General features: G+C 35.9%; 2 long non-coding RNA genes across 2 annotated transcripts; both read left to right on the top strand.

The window, feature by feature from the left end:
* The first annotated feature begins 11,271 nt into the window (after positions 1 to 11,271).
* On the top strand, positions 11,272 to 12,632 carry LOC136806228 (uncharacterized). Its single transcript, XR_010846537.1, has 2 exons — positions 11,272 to 11,793; positions 12,020 to 12,632. It is a non-coding gene; the product is annotated as an uncharacterized lncRNA (long non-coding RNA).
* A 3,683-nt stretch (positions 12,633 to 16,315) lies between these two features.
* On the top strand, positions 16,316 to 17,601 carry LOC136806234 (uncharacterized). The gene is made up of 3 exons (XR_010846539.1): positions 16,316 to 16,373; positions 16,852 to 17,244; positions 17,464 to 17,601. It is a non-coding gene; the product is annotated as an uncharacterized lncRNA (long non-coding RNA).
* Positions 17,602 to 18,030: the final 429 nt, after the last annotated feature.

The raw sequence follows: 18,030 nt of genomic DNA, 5'->3' as shown, positions 1-18,030 counted from the left end.
ACTCTAGTCTACTTGCCATACAAATCTCCTAACTAGTAAATAATAAATGCTTCCTACAAGTAAGTAAAATGTTTCTTGTGAGAAGTAAATTCTGTAGTAATATTTTCTTGACGTTCGGACAAATTAACTGTTACTTCTCTAAAGTAAAATATTACTTCCTAGAATTTTTTTTTACTTCCTAAAAGTGTCTGGGTTTTTGCTGTGCAAAGTTGAGAGCCTGTGTCAAAAGAATATCATAATTTGAATCCTATACTCTCAATCCTATATACTCGATATTATTTCATCGGAGTTTAGAAAAATGACGATGATTTCGCATCTGTTATCTTTGTTATGATATAGATAAAAGACTGGAGAAGAGTAGAACAACATGGACTTTGTGTAAGTTTTGACGTTGTTAGCAAGGTATTCCCAAGGTAGATCATCAAAACCTATTGTTTCATTTTATGTTTTAACGAGGGGGCTACGAAGCTAGCAGTGCTTACGAAGGAGAAGGATGTCCGGTCGTTTGTTCATGTTCTGAAAAAGCCACAGAGACCAGATTATTCTAAAACTTTAAAACCTCATGAGGGGAAAGGAAAATGGGATCACCATCAGCAAGCCATGTCCAAAACAAATAAGAATTTTAAAATCAAGATTTCTTAATATTATACTTAGATTTTTGTAAGAAAACGGGGATATTTTGGACATTTAGCTTAAAGCATTATTTTATATGGCAATAACTTCTTTAAAGCGCTTTAAGTTAAAATTTCTACAGTCTTACTTCTTCAACTAGCTGAAGGCTTTGTGTTGCATTCATGTAGTTAAAGCGGATATACAATGATGCATTGGACCATTATACGCCTCTTATAATTGTAACAGTAACCAGAATAGCCCCAAGCAGGTTCACAAATATGGCTCCATCACTAGGCTTCCTACAATGGCCTAGGATTATCGCCTCTCGAAGCCATATTATGCCGACGTTTTTTGGTCCTACAAACAACACAGATTCTAAGCCCTCTAAATCTCGTTTCATGCATGAACAATAAAGATAAAGGAATTGGCGAATTTTGACGGATTAACTCAGTAAATTCTCAAGTTTGGGTATTTCTGTAGTAATCTAAAGCGTTTTAGAACAAGACAAGCTCCTAGAAGCACTTAAATCCTGTCTGTAAAATACACATTGTAACGATTTACATTATTCATAATTCTTTGCATTAGTCAATCTAAAGAACAGAAGGTTCACGTAAAATGTTGAGATGCAATGAGAGAATTTTTCATTAATTATTTGGAAATTTCACCGTTTTCGGGATCATGTCTTACCGTAAATCATACTTATAAAGTGCTGACCAGACACACTTAGCCCTTATATATTCCCCAGGTACCTCTCTGAGTATAATATGAAGAATCGAGTGGCTCTAAATCTTATTAAGCATCATTTCACTAATTCATTTCAGACAAAAAGACCAATTTTGAGAGAAAAAGATCTTTTTTCGACGGTAAGAAAATTGTACTCTGGTCTGTAAAATACACATTTTTACTGCAAAACTTTTGAAAATTTACACAAACAATTTTTAATGCCTTTTCTAGGAGCACATAAAGTTTTGATATGTTTAAAAGCATATTTCTTGAGATATGACTAAAAGAATTGCCTCACTCCATGAAAGTCCGCCTACAACTGCAGCAAACCTGAGAAAACGAAAGTGATTTATATCTCGAGATAGGAAAGTTTTCAGACCCAACTTTGTATCTCACAATTAATCAGTATCAAATTTCTGATCGATTGATATATGATATGCCTATATTTGGGTTGGAAGAATTTTCAGTTTTGCCTACGGGGGTCACATGACCAAAAATCCGCCATTATGGATACCCAGGTGAGAAATCCAAGTGGCCCAGAAGCTTAAAATATTCTTATTACCATAAGGAACAAGAAAAACCCCAAGAAAGTTAGTCCACCAAATGGATAAGATACTTCCCGGCTCGTACCTGTATATAATCACAGTGCTGCCTCCATAAATCGGCACAAACTTGTGCCTTTTCATCAACACTTATGGTGTGGAGGGAATAATGATACTCGCGACTTCGTATTCGAGAGCCTAAGTTCCACAAAGAAAGTGATCCAATTGACATGGTAACTTCTTTGCTCTCTGGTGCACCATCATCCGAAAACTCAAAGATGAAATGGTTTTTGATGTCCTTGAACCACATTAGACCTTTTTGAAGCTCCAGAAGGTGCAGGTCACAAATCATAGTGCATAGCGTTGACACTATACGGGCTACTCCAGAAAAACCTTTCATGATGTGAATTTCACCTATATCGATTCCCTTCACAAATTCTTCAATTTTACCATGAGAAATTACAGGAGTTTTCAAATCCAAATCACAAATCAAATTCTCCATACTTTACTGGACTAACAATACCTTTAGAGTCATTGCCAAATGCTTGTTTTTGTATGGAACAAATTAAGCTGTATTTTCTGTGTGATAGATGAGTTAAATACTTTGTCGCAACAGCCTTTTTTATACCAATGTCACTTTTTGCAATAGCCTTGCTGAATTTACCATGAAGATTCTCAATAAACTTCCCACGCTTATAATTTAAAAATAATACCTCCAATTGCTTTGTGTCAACTGTATTTGTGAGATAGTCCCATGCACCATAAACTGCCCCTTGACTTCCACCATGAATATATTCCAATACATTTTTTGTTTCTTTACGGCGCCGATATCGTGTTGAGCTTGTAACATCTGTGATCGTACTTTCAGTTGTTGGGTTCTTTTGACGTTTGGAAACTGCATAATTTTTCTGCTCGAGAATAGTATTTAACTTTTCATACTCCTTAGCAAGGGTTTCTGTCTTTTGACGAAGTTCGGTTTCGTTCCTCATCAATTCTTCATTGATCTTTTCTAAATACAAAATTTAGCATAATCAAACTATAACTTTGGTATTTTTAAGTCATCCCCTGCGGTCTATTGAAAGGTGTGACACTAAATTATTGTGTGCTATTTGGATGTTCATTGATTGATGACTATCAATCTTACCTGCAATTGATGTTTGTTTCTCCAGCACTGACTTTTTTTCATCAAATTGGTTACTTCCGTTTCTATGAGCTTTCTTTTGTTTTACTGTAATTTCTTTGTGCGGTTCCAAAATGGGTTTGTCTTACATAGTGAATTACACTTTGCAGAATGACGGTCTGGTTTTGAGCATTGTCGAGATTTGGAGCAACTCCTGTATAGAAAAAAACTATTTCCTTTTTTGCTGATTTGATTTCTTCAGAAAATATGATTGGCCCCTAAGAAAAAATACTGAATGATAAATCATACAAATAAAATAGTTATGCCAAAAGGAACCTCTAGGGTGTGTACAATTAGCCTGCACAGTCAAAATTGTAAACCGCTTGACGCCATTGTATTACAAAGCCTTCGGCACATGACAGTGGTCAATTAGAGGCTAAAGAGTAACTACGTTATCGGGGGTTTCAAACACAAACAAATAATTGTAATGCGATATTGTTGAATGTAATCAAATATTACCCAGGATTTGTCGTTCAATTGATTCAATTCTATTGGATTTCATTTGCACTCGTACGGTACCGTAAGTTTGTCTAATTTCGACATCCCTCGTCTAAAATTTCGAAACCCTTCTTTAGAGAAAGGAATCACTGATTGAAAAAGGATTATTCCTCTCTGACCACTAAGCAAAGAAAAACAGTTTCAACCTTGCTATAAATTTCAGCAGATATAAAAAAGATGTCGGCATTAGAGGAGGGGTGTCGATATTAGACCAAGTTATGGTACTTAAGGGCTTGGCCTCCTCTGCTAAAAACTCTAAACCAGACAGTGTCAATCGAACAACTTCGAACGAAAATCACAATGGAACATAATCGAACACGATTGAATAGTTGCGATTTAATTGTTGAATGCAATTGAATCTCGATTGTGCGTTTGACAATCCAAATCGCAATTATTTGATCGCGTTCGATTACATTTGATTGATTTTATTTAATGCTTAGGTCACCGAATATTTTGATATTTTTCTTAGATTTTCTTTATGTGAACCGTTTCATTTACGGGCTATACTATGTATTTGCCATTTGCTGGCTCATTGATTTTATATTTTATAATTTGCCGTCTCGTGTGTCTCGTGTTGAGTTCAAGCATGGAGAACATAGTAAATTTTTGAATTTTGGAGGTGTCTCGTGTGTTTCGTGCCGTTACCCTGTGTAAATGAAAAATTGCAATATAAACGAGTACGATAAACAAATTTCAAAATGTTTCATCAGCAAAATCAAAGACTTCCAATAACCTATCGGCTGTTGAATTGACCACGCGCATTGTAAATTCCTGAGAGAACCAGCCTTGCAGAGCAGAGGGTACAAGGGGGCATGGCAATAGGATTAACAATTTTCTTGGTGAATGTGAATACGTTCCACCTTGACGCCATAATTTCGGTTTCCAATCTGTCAGCCATTCCAAATTTACCAACATACTCTATCGGGGCTTTACTTGTTGCGAAAAATGGAATGGTGTTGGTACGATCAATCCTGAGATCTGTTGAGAACAGGTTGCGAGGCCGGAGCTTATTCACGGTTGCACCTTCTAATAGTAATAGGAAATCACTCCAACCAATTTTTTCCGGGCTCCAGCAAAAATCATTCAGGTATGCAACTTCCGCATCCTCTAAGCCAACCCAGCAATATTTGTTATTGGCCGGGGCAACAAACGACTGGAAGAGAATTTCCAATGGACCGAGCAAAAACAATTTCCCACAATTGGTTGGCCCAATAAGAATGACGTTTGTATCTTTGGTGCGACCTTCTCGTAAAGCTCTGCGCACAATTCTAGCAAATTCCATGTAGGAAATATTATTCGAAGCCAAGATTTGAAGAGGAGATTCATATCAAAGATAAGAATCATCACAAGGGCCTTGGGGTTAGAGGCACTCTCGAACTATTTGAAGCCTTTCTTTGCGTCCCCTTTGAAGGATCGATTCTGCGTTCTCAACGTCCCATGTCGTTTTGACCAGATCAGATAAAGCTCTTGGGCTGGTATGCATAACAAAGTTGTAAACGTCGGGTTCCCCCTAACCTTTCTCTGCTTTGCAAAATTGTGAAGAGACCGTTCGTCTTTTATATCTTCAAATAGGATGAAGCCTGCCACGTCAGATTTGTTGAGCCGCCGTTTTTGCAGAGTAGCAGCGTTGTGGATCATTTCCGAGAGTACGATGCCATAGCCCTTGACATTTTTGGGGTCCTTTTCAGGTTAGGGTGGTGGCTGTGGATTACGTTACATAATGGTTTTTCCTTACAGCCGTATCTATAGGCTGCCACAGATCCACAGTTTTTGGTGGCAAAATTAATTGAGATACCTTCGGTCTCATGAATGAACCGGTGGATTGGTTTCCATCTTCGGGAACCAGTCAAATTGATAGCCATGTGAAAATGTGATCCGTCCTCCAAATGGGATTCCTCACAAGCTGCCCATTCCTTTTTGACTGCTCGATACTTCGCGGAAGGCTGGAGACAGTAGGAAATCTCGTCCGGTCTGCGCGTGAATAGGTGAGAAGGTACGTCCTCTGACTGCTGCTGGCCTCCTCCCGGTTTTCCCTTTTTTTTTTCTTTTTTTTTTTTGCTATTTAAAAAAAAGAGAACAATGTACATAGTTTATAGAGACTTCTTTATGGCATGGTCAGAATGGTCCCACTTACTGGAAAATTGAAAGATTTCGAGAAAACCTCATTTTTGCTCAATTTTGAAGACGTCTTAAAAAAAATAAAATCTTGAATAACTTCAAGTAGGAAAAAGGTTTTCACCAAAAGTATAAATCCGAAAGCAGTCGGTGAGGAGACCTTTTTCCCATTGTGTTCTGAGAGCATATTTCAGCTAGAAATTTTGATCTGTTCTGATCAGATCTTCGAAAATTAATGAGCAAGAAATAATTATGTGTTCTAACGAAACAGGGGTATAATTAAAGTCATCTAACGTGTTCGTTCTTGTTGTCTACCCTGGAAAGCTTCAGAGCACACCTTATCTGACACCCCTGTCTCACCTAAATATTAATGCTCGTTAAAGTTTTGAAAGCTATCGCACCGGGATGGATGCTAATCACCAAATTTAGATTGGAGATATAGGGCACTGGGTCAGAACTTAAACTTGATTTTCACCGGTGTGAGGAAAAGGTTTGCAATTTAAGTGCTAGGGTTCATCAGGGATGGGGATAATCAGTCCTACCCGGACTTATAATTAATGCTAACTTTGTCACTTTTTCTTACTCATGTTATCCACCGGGGCAGATTAGATTTGGCGACGTTGCTGACATAGAGGCACTTTTTTCCACGATCCCTCAAATAAAGATAAATCTTCAACAATAGAGACACGCTTGTGTCACAGACCCACTGGGACCCCATCCTCACTGTAAAAAAAGTTGGCAATAATTTGGTCCCTGGTGGGAAAATACCCTGGAATTTCAGCCCCACTGAGAAATTGACTTTGATGTCATCTCCACTCAAAATCAATGTTTAAAAATTGCACTCCAATACCATCCCCGTTGATGAATTTTTAAACCTTGGAACAATAAAATGATATCTCCATTGGGATTTCAAAAGGAATCTTTATCACCGCTGAAGAAAAAAGTTTCATCGGGGCTGTTAGACAGGGGTGTATAGAGGGAATCTTAGCAATTTCCATCAGCTGAGGGAGTATCTTCCTGAGCTTAAGTAGGTTGAAGAAAAAATTAGATTTCTTAGATTTCTATTTTAACCCTATTAGCCCGGGGGGGGTAGAATCTACCACACTGGAGTTACTTTGTCTCAGAGATATCTGAAACTTTCTGACTTTTAACAAAATCTTATTAAGAGTACTTGTGCAAAATGTTAGGGTTATTATCTGAAAAAGCTAATTAAAATTCAGAAAACGCGTGTCAAACTAAAAATCAAAAACATTCAAACTGAGCGAGAAATCATTTTCACAACTTAACGCGACAAGGACAAAAGTTGAAAACCAACAAAACAAAACAGCAACAAACCTTAAAACCAACAACAACAACAAAATAAAACCAAAGAACCAAAAAGTAACAACCCACAAATAAACAATCTTACAATAGTCAAACAATAAATATAAATGTACGTAGAGAAAACCGGTAAGTGAATTTAAAGAAAGTTGAAAAATAAATGGAGTGCGGATTTACAATTTGCAACAATCAACTTCACAATATATGTGGAACATCTGATGTTAGCTTCTTTATAAAATCTCAGCGACATCATTACGTTGGTCATATCATTCGTATGCCAGTAACACGAACTGTCAACTTACTAACTTTCAATAACGATCACTACACTAAAAGAGGTCGGCCAACGAAATCGTTACTTGACCAAGCTATGGAGTTTAAAAATGTTTCATTAAACCAATATTTTACTCTTGCCTTAAGCAAGAAAAAGTAATTCTTTTTTGATAGCTCGACATAGAGTCGTAACTCTCTGAAGTGAATAGGCCTCATGGGCCAGAGTCATGACTCTATGTCCAACCTTACCCAGTAATGGGTGGTTGTAAATAAATTATTATTATCATTATTATAGATGAAGACCAAAGTCTGGCATCAGGTGTGGCCATGAGTAAGCTTGCCCTGCTACTCTAGAGTCACCCGTCATCTAACCAAAGGTACCGTAGGACGGGGTGAATCGGATACCCGGGGTGGATCGGATAATTTGTTTAATCGCCTCTCATACTTCATTGACGATGTCTTTTTCCATTCTGTTTTCAGATCCCGTTCACTGATCGATCAAGCTATCGGAAAAATATGGCTTCGAAGATTTGGAACATGTTCTTCGGAAATGGAAGAAGAAAACCTTCTGATTTTCGGACCCTTTTTTGAAATGCCGAATAAGAAAAAATGAAGCGACCGTGATTGGAGATTCCTTTGGCATTGTGTTCTAAGAAAGCCAATTGTATACAATCTTTGGTTCACTAAACGAAAAACAATGTCTATTCTTCGTATTTTCATTTTAAAGTTAGGGCGGAAAATTGTTCGTGTTACAACGCGTATCGCCTTTTCCCACCCATTTTTTAAGGCGGCTTTTAATGCTACGGCACCGAACAGCACCAAATATACAATTACCGCACACTTGCACGTCGTAAACGATTTTTCAATTATATGACGTCATTTATCGTGTGGACAATAACGATTTTTTTAATTATTGCTATGAGAGGTAATAAGTATATGTTGTCCCTAGTTCTTCATGTCTCTAATTCCCAAATGAATTGAAAAAGATTTTTGCTGCGTAATGTACTGCAGAGAAAACCCCCTAAAATTTCGTAGCATATGAACAAAGACTATTTTTATTATAAGAAAAAATTACCCAAATTAAAACAAAATGCATATAGTCTATTGGTCCGATAATATAAACGGTGCCCTTTTAAATTCTTGTAATGCACGAAGTTTTATGGTTGAACCGGGGGCTATTAGGTTATCTCCAGTGCCCTGTTAAAGTGTATAAAATGGCAAGAGTGACAAGGATTTTCAAGCACACATTTTTAAGTGTGTATGTGAAGAAAGAAAATCATCTACATAATACACAAGGTACGTTTCATAGCAACTTTTCATTCAACTTATATTTTTTCTCGTCCAAAGCTCCCTGCCACAAAGGGGCGGACTTGATTTTCGCATCTTTATGGGGAAAGTCCTAGACTGGGAATCCAGTCGTTTATAACGTTTTTGTTGAAAGCGGGAAATTTTTATGTCGGGATATGGTTAAAATAAACGACTGGGCTAAGGTGGTTTCCGTAGCTTACGGGAGTTCCAGCCACTGCATGAAATATATGTCTTTCCAGTTTCTTGTCCTTGAAAACTTAATGTTTTCGAACGTACGATTGCGGAAATATCGATTTTTCCTTACAGTTTTAAGAAAAGATTCTTTTTCTTTAAGTTCTTGAAAAAAGATAATCTTTAAATATTTCTTGCTTCGAAAAGGTGGATAATTTCTTTTGTCGTTTTTCATTAAAAAGGAAATCTTTCATGTTTCCAGATTGACTATCTTTTCTTCGTTTGTATTTCAAGAAAATATAAAGTTTTCGTCTTGAAATTTAAACGAAAATATTTTTCATGAAAATATCAAATTTTCATGCCAAATTTATCGAAAATACAATCATCATATACAATAAAAAAAGGTAATAATTTCGTTTTTTAAGAACATTATAATCTCTACGTCGGGATAAGGAGCGGATTTTCTTGCAGCTGATTTGGCAAAAGTAAAATAAATATTTCAATTTTATGGGAGCAAGATGAGAATGTGTTTTTTAGGATTGATCTCTTGATTGACAAGATTATTTTTTAATTAAAAAATTTTATATTGTCCAATGACCCCTGTGCCTGTTAGCGTGATGACAGGAAAAAGAAGAGGTGTCCTCTGTTGACCAAACTAGGTGCCGCTTTTCTTTTTCGCACCTTAGAATTAGAAGTTTTAAGGCGAAAGGAGAAAGAAATGTCCTACATCTTTTACTTTGTTTCGTCTCCGCTTAGAAATTGCACTGTATAAACTTTCATCCCCATAGTGGGAGAAGCTCCACCGGGGCTGTAACACTGTGACAGGGGTGTAATTAGCTCTCTTTGTACTCTATGATTTACAGATTTTTCAAATTCTAGATTTTTCAAATTCTAGATTTTTCTTTTAAATCTTTAATTTTGACAATTAAGTCAGATCAACAACTGTTGAAAGTGCAAACCACACTTCGCGCAACCTCAGCATTATTTGCATTATTTGCAGGCCAATTTTGTAAAATTTGTATCACTACTTTTAAAGAAACTCAATACATCCCTGTCTCACAGCCCCTGTGGAACTTTTTCCCACATGGAACCACAACCCACTGGAAAATTTAGCAAAAACTTCATCCTCTGATGAAAAATACCCTATCATTTCAGCCCCACTGGGAAATTGACTTTGAATTCATCCCCATATAAAAATTATATTTAAGAAATTGCGTTCAAAACCATCCCACTATATTTTTGAACTCAAAAAGTATATAAATTCTATCCCCATTGGGATTTTGAAAGAATTGTTTATCCAGCGGCGGGTCTTGACACAGGGGTGTCTCAATGGAGTTGAGTAAATAGTTGTGTATGAAGATTCCCTCTTCAATTACTTATTGATTTTAATGCATTGTATGCAAAATTGTTTTTTTGATTTTATACGCATTAACATAAAATTATTAACTCATTAATTCATTATTAACATAAAAGTTTTAGGTGAGGCTATAGCTGAAAATTCGCCTGAATTTATTCTTGGAAATATTTAATCTTTACAAAAATACCGGTAAAATCTATTCATCGATACGTTTACTCGTGTTAGTTTAAAAGTTTAAAATATTTTCTATACATTTTGTCAATCTACTAAAAAAGCTTTACAAATCCTCCCCTTCTTGGCTTTGAAGCATTGTGCTTTAGCATCTTCACCAGATTTTCTACAACTAGACTAATTGGAGATGTTTAGAAACGATTTTTGTTTTAAGGGCTGGAAACTGGATATGCTCAAATTAATCTTCTTCAAATTCATTATACATGACTTAAAGCTTTCATTTCATTCCATTTTGAGATTATTTTTAAAATTTTGTGTTTTTGTAAAACTTGCAAAACTTTTCAAAATCTTTCAAAGATCTTTTATTTAAGTCTTAATCTCGATTTACTTCATTATAGTTGACAAATGTAATGCGAGGCAATTTTTACTCCTTATATATTTGAATCAAATGCAAGGGTGTTTTGTAGAAGGAAAGAAGAACAATTTATTTGAGGCATTCTTTCATAAAATGAAAATAGTATAATCCTTCGACAGCTACCTTTGTTTCGTTTGAGTTTTTTGAATGTATAGCGATTCACTGTTTTGGGCCTCGCAGCGTTTGTGACGCTTTGCTTACGGCTAGTAGGTTGCATTTAAGCCTGTATTTTACATTATAGATGGCATAAAATTTTTGGATGTATTAGATATTTTGCAAATCAGCCAAAATTAATTTTTATGGTCAGTGAGTTTGACGAGTTTTACATACAGAACGAATCAGGAATGTATATAAAAAGAAAACAATTTGATTTTGATATTTCATGAATACACGTTTTTTTATAAGAACATCCAAAATTTTTGCCTTCGGAAATAAGCCTAAAAAGTGTGCTTAACATGTTCTTATCCCCCCCCCATTTTATGAGTATTTATGGCCATTTTCGTAAGAAATCGGGTGTTTTTGAGTTCCCAAAGCCTTGAAATATTCTTAACTTGTTCTTAACATTTTGGCCTTTTAAGCCTTATGTTCTTATATAGTTTGTTTTTATAAAAAAACGTGTAGTATTAAGCTTTTGCGTTAACTAATTCTCGTAAAATTGGGGCAGTGGTGTGTACGAAGAGCTCCTAAAAACAGTTCAATTAATTAAACTTGTTAAAATTAAACTCGAATGCTTTAACTTGATGGAAGAAAAGAACGATTCGTAGTTTCTCTTTTTTGGCGATATTTCAAAGGCTGAAAAATTTGTTCGGCGGTTTCATCAAAAAATTACAATTAACTGTTTGAACTGAACAACACCATTCCCTTTGGGACCCTGTGTTAACACATTTATAATTGTGGAGAAATTACGATATTTTCAATTGCAGTCCAATTAAGTCTCTTATAGAAAAATGTTGATAAAGAGATTTTAATTGGCAGAAATTAAAAGAGGGAAAGAAATTTGATTTGTCACGAAATCTTGTAATATGCTTTCACACGAACTTTACAGTGAAACAAGTAAAGACTTGGCGATGAATATGCGTCAATAATGCTAAAGAGGCCATGCAATGATCATGTAAGTACTCACTCGTTCAAGTTATTTTTGAAATAACCTGTCTAAAACGCGTAATTTCTTTCTTGCTATTATGTTTTTTTGTAATCTTCAAGTCATTTTGGATTTTTACTAGTTATTTTCAATTTAAAGTTCAATTCAATTTTCAATAAAAATAAATGGACAATTAATCTGTTTGATAATCCTGTTTAAAAAGTAGAGTATAATTTTTATCATTTTCTCTCTACAGAAAGTCGAAAAACGTATCGCGAGCTCGGCGGTGGGAGCCGAAACATCAATTCTGTGCAATGTCAAAGACGTGTGGAGAAAACTTATCACAAAATGAACATCGTCTCATCAGAAGACCAAGAAATAAATGGTATTAAGAAAAAGAAGTAAAGATGATTGTTCGACAACACAACAAAAGAAACATCTTCAATGCTTCAATGAACGAAGAATCGGAGAACCCTCGGGAAAAGAGGAACGATATACAACTGAAGGAGTAATTGTTGTACTTCTTTTATTAATTAGTTCATCATTTTTTATACCAATACAATTTCTTGAACCGTAACCTAAATCTTATTTCTTAAATTCGAAAAATGCTTTACAATGTCAAATTTTGTCAGAAATATCCCCCCAACCCTATAAGCTCCTTCTATACCATATCAATTATTGCCATTGTTTTAAAAATTATATATCATGATTTATTATCTTACATTATCTTATTAATTTATGTCATTTTATGTAAATAAGGCATACTTTAGATTTTTAGCACAAGAATTATGAGTACATAGATATTAATATGATTTTTTTAATATTGACTTTAATTTTAAAGAAGAAAATCATCCAAGAATATTTAATAATTCAATATCTTATCGAATTTAATCTCGCGTCTAATTGTCGCTACAGTAACCAAAAATATAATGTTTCCATATTAGAAGTTTTTTACCTTTTCAATGTTATGAAATGAAGCGGATCAAGTATTTTTTTAAGCTAGAATATATATTCCCAATAACGAAACGTTGGTTATTTCTGGTCTAGACATCTGCATCTTTTCGAAAATGCGTAAATAATAAATTGTTAATCTTTCCTTTCATTAAAAGAATTTCGTTATTTTTTTTACAAAAAAGGTTCGTCTTTTCTCAATTTTGAATTTAAAATTTCCATGGACAAGAAAACAAGTAAAAGTGAATCTTCACTGCGTGGAGAAAGTCTTATATTTTCACTTCAGAGAAAAGTAGTACTTTTCGTGGCTAAAAATGTAATCATTTTGTACATCGAAAAGTTAATTATGTCGATATTTAGAAAATTTAAGCTTTTCGAGAAATAGTGAAGATTCACTGTTACTTGTTTTCGCACAGAAGAAAATTCAATGATTTCAAAACAAGAAAATTGAGAGAAAAGTTAACTTTTCGTCATATATCTTGCGTTAGAGAAGACAACTTTTCATGCAGTGCAGGGCCCGCAGATTTCTGCGGGGTGAGAAAACAATCATATACAACAAAATACATAAACAAATAAAAATTTCAGCCAATGAGAATTTCTAAGTGGAAGAAAAAAAAACAAACCAAAACAAACCAACAAGACCCCCTGAAAATGTTATCCAAAAACATGAAAAAAGAGAATTTTTATGAAAAGTTTGTTGTGCACAAAATATTCTAGACGACTATATTGATGCTCCTGACAAGTTTTCTAATTCCTATTTTTTACTGAGTTAAGTCGTCTAGCATGCTAGACTAGGAAAGTCCCTATAACTTAGCATTTCCCCTCATTCCCGTTTTATAAGATCTTAAGATGGACATTTTCCTAATACCGGGATTTCGAGCCCCGCCCCAGCTGACACACAACGTTATTTTAACGTTCGTCTATGTTCGTTGTGAACGTTAGATGAATGTTAAAACAACGTTGTGTGCAAACTGGGTCTGTTTTAATATTGGGTACTACGACTATATTAGCTGCTAAGTAAATCCCCACATACCCTGTGCCATAGATCCTATTCGGGTATTTCCCTATACACGCCATTTTTTGATAAGAACAATTTCATAAGAGCACGAGGCTGAAATTTGACCAAAAGCTAAGAACTAATAAACAACAATCTGAGTCTCAATTTTCACAAATTACTAAGAAAGTACTAAATTTAACAGATTTTAAACACATTTATGTTCTTTTAAGTAAAGGAACTAAGCGTATTAAAAAAATAGCAAGAGCATTTACTAAGTCTGAACCAAAATTTACTGGTTCTTATAGAAAAAAAGTGTGTATGTAATTAGAAGGGAATTAGAACCGATAGAAACTGTCATGGGGTATAAATCATTCAGCTTTAACACAAATATGTGTTCATCCAGCCTGCAATACAATGCTAACGGTAAGGTGTCCCCCTCCGGGGCGGCCTTGATCGGTCGCAGTGTGTTGCAAGGGAATAAGAGTGCTGTTGTAAACGAAAGTGATCGACTCCTCTGCGTGGTGCAATCGACTTCGGTCGTTCTCTCAAAGTAGCACGATCATGCGCTATGACTGATCAGGAGCTATCGAGCCAATGCTGGTGATAATGGATGTGCACATTCATAACCAAAAGCTTTTCGTAAGTCATTTGACTCGTTGATTACATTGAATCAGGAGACAATTAAAAACCTTTTGGATACACCTGTCTCATTGAAAGTGTTAGTGGGATAAGAAAATGGATCCAATGGAGATTTTTTGTAGGTAAGGGAGTTCTGCGTGTTGTTTGTCCTATCAGTTTCGGGGTGGTCTTGCAATCGATGTCATTATTATCAACGAAAGTACAATAGTAAAACATTTCGTTTCAGAATGGGGAGGACGTATAAGCGAAAGCTGGAGTCAAACAAGCAATACGATCCAGCCAAACTAGAATGTGCGATACATGCAGTCAAATCAAACGCCATGAAGTGTGGTCCTGCCGCAAAACACTATGGTGTCCCGTACACTACGCTGTACAACAAGGTTAAAGGTAGATATATAACATCGATTAATTAAAAGCAATACCCAGTTAATGGGAGCCGCGATAGTGATATTAGACTGTGATGTGTCTGAGTTAATTTGAGCTATCGATCTGTAGTACGTTTAATTTCTTACCCGTTGAATGGTTTGCAAAGCCAGGGCCAGGGATTGCAAAAACTAAACCTATTTTGTAATAGGAAAATGGAGCAATAGTCACCACTAAAATTACCGTCTGAATGAGGAACAACACATGTATTCATATTTATTTATCGATTTATCCATTAGGTACCTATAGTCTGAAGCCAGGTGGACAACCACGCCTTTCCAAGGCCACAGAGGACTTTTTGGCTGGTTTTGTTGTGGATATGGCCGAGTGGAAAATCCCAATGCAGCCGATCGATTTAAGATTATTGGTGCAAGACTACCTTAACCGTCAAAATGTAGTCGACCAGCTAAATCTATCATTAAAAACCCATTGATAACTTGGAAATGAAATATAAGTCCTATTATTTTTACTCACAATCCCATTTTTCTGTCAGGCAAGGCAGAGGTGTTTCATTGACACCCCTGTCTCAGTGCCTCAGTGGAACGTGTTCACTCAGTGGTGATGAAAATTCCCGATTAAATTTTAATGGAATAGAAAGTCTATTGTTTTCGGCGCAAAAAAGCCAGCTGGTATAGTTTTGGATGGCATCTCCACTTTTCATTTTCAATTCTGCGACACGGGTGTTTATCCATTTCGTGATTTTGTATTTACCGTCTTTCTAAAGTCTTTGGAAAAAATGATAACATGCCACGCGTGGATTGGGTGAAATCTTTTTGTGGACGATGGCATTTGACCGCCCGTCTAGCTGATAATGTCAAGATTGGACCTGCAGTAGTTAAGGAATATTTTCGCAACTTGACTGAGACACTTGACGGAATTCCACCAACACACATATTCAATTTCGATGAGACCAACTTCACCGATTGTCCCCAACGGAACAGAGTAAGGGCTTTGTGTATTTTACATTTACGCCGTCAGCAATTAGGCAAAAAATTTAACATCCCCTATTGTCTTTATTTTTGCTGACGTCATATCTAAGTATTTTCTTAAAGATTGACCATTCGATCCAGACCTGGGGTAGATTAGTTTCCCAATTCTCCCAAAATCCAATGTTCAGTTTTCATGACGTCATCAATTAGAGTATATCATGTTTCCGTATTTTTTGCTTTGGGGAAAGTAAGGGGGAAAATTATTTCACACCTCTGTAGGTAATGTTCATCCTAGTACCATCTTTACTCAGTCAATGATCTGTGGGTTTTCTGTTGGCTAATGTTTTCTGAAAATTATATTAATTTTACACACTATAGAGCCGCGGGCCTAGACTTACCTGAAAGTTGTTTTTTGATAGAAAAATCACCTCTTCTGTGAAGCATACAATTGTACACAATTCTATGTACCTTTCCTCATTAGAAGAGTATTTGCTTTCTCCTTGTAGGTCATTGTACGAACTGGTTTACGTCGTGTTGAAAACATCTTGCCTAACTCGAAGCAAGCGTTTTCGATTATGTTTTGTGGAAATGCAGCAGTCACTATATTCCGCAGATGGTGGTATATAAGGCTGGAAATTGTTGGACAACTTGGAAAGAAAATGGTCCAGAAGGTTTGTATCCCTTTATTATTGTAACACAAACACTTGTTATTTTATACCTTGTACGATAAAGTTTACAGGGGAATTCTTTCCAATTCAGCCCATACACGCTTTTTTCTATACGAATAGTTTGGCTGAGGGTCAAGTATTCTTAAGAAATAGCAGAAATTGAGGGTGAAATACTCGCAATGTGTTCTTATACTTTTTCAGACTTTACCTCTATACAAACATAAATGTCCTATTTGGGAGTTTCATGTTATTTTGCACACATTTGAAGCTAAAATTCTATTTCTACCTTAAAGTTTCAATTTAGGTCGAACAAAAAACCCAGTTATTCTTGTTACCAAATAGAAAATGACTATGATCTTATCAAGATTTGTGAAACTCACACAAATCTATTTTTTTAAATGGAGCTTCACGACTCTTAAGATTGCGGTTGACCTTTTCATATTTCGGCCTTGAATGCATCTAAATTAATTTGCTGTTATAGGCGCCGTTTACGAGAGCACTCAAAGCGGTTGGTTCGATATGCCAACATTCACGATCTGGTTCAAAACCTGCTTTCTGCCAAACATCCAACAGTTTCCCGGCCGAAAGATCATCATCGGCGACAACTTAGGTTGTCATTTTAGTGAAGAAGTGATCACCATGTGTAAAAACAACAACATTGGTTTCGTGCCACTTATTGCCAATTCAACGCATTTAACTCAACCACTAGACGTGTCCGTCTTTCGCCCGTTAAAGGTTACGTGGAGCAATACCCTAAAGAGATGGAGAAGAGACACGCGTTATACAAAGGCTATACCTAAGCAGACCTTTCCAACGCTACTAAATCAAACTTACAGTAAAATGAAGGTCGAACTTAAAGATGCCTTGGTTTCAGGTAGGTGTAAGGTTTTTTTCACATAGAAACTGGCTTAAAAACGTTACCCGAAATTGCAGTGAAAAGAGGATTGCATTAAACGCCGTTCTGTTCTGAAATATGGAGGAAAAAGTTAATCTTAATGTGTCCTTAAGTTTTCGTAAAATTGCACTCTCATGTTTAGATTAAATAGCACTTATAAAGATCCTTTATAAAGAAATTCTTACGCTATATCTCTAGGATTTCGAACGTGCGGTATTGTGCCAGTGAATGCCAATCAAATTCTCGTAAATTACCGGGAGCAAACAGAGACGGTGGAGTTCTTGTACATATGGATCAATCGATCCTACAGTATCTAAAGCAACAATTCCCTGAAAATCCTCCAAAAGGTTAGTACAAGTGTCAGCTAGGTATTTCCTTATTGTCCTAAAAGCAATAAGCGTCACAGGCAAGCATGCGGAAAATTTTGTTATACTTCGCGAGTACCGACAATCTTCTGTCATGAAATGCGAAATACAACAAATTGCATTTTTTTCTTTTAGTAACGTTGAAAAGAGGCAAAAAAGTCATTCCAGGCGCCGATTTCGCCAAACAGTCATCGTTGGCTGGAACAAGTCCTGCAACAACATCTTCATCAACAACGTCTCCGTCAACAACGTCTTTGTCGACGCGAATTTTTTTTTCGTACATGGTGGGAAGTATCATCGACGGTCGGAAGTATCTTAAACTTTGAAAATCTAGTTTTTGACGGTCAGAAGTATCAATAATGAAATTTTGCAGAATCAGCAAAATCTTGAAAAAAATAAC

Source organism: Clytia hemisphaerica, unplaced genomic scaffold (genome assembly GCF_902728285.1).
Source record: "Clytia hemisphaerica strain Z4C2 unplaced genomic scaffold, Clytia hemisphaerica genome assembly, whole genome shotgun sequence".
NCBI classification, from domain to species: Eukaryota; Metazoa; Cnidaria; class Hydrozoa; order Leptothecata; family Clytiidae; genus Clytia; species Clytia hemisphaerica.
The sequence above is the reverse complement of the archived record's forward strand: the minus strand, read 5'-3'. Positions and strand labels throughout refer to the sequence as shown.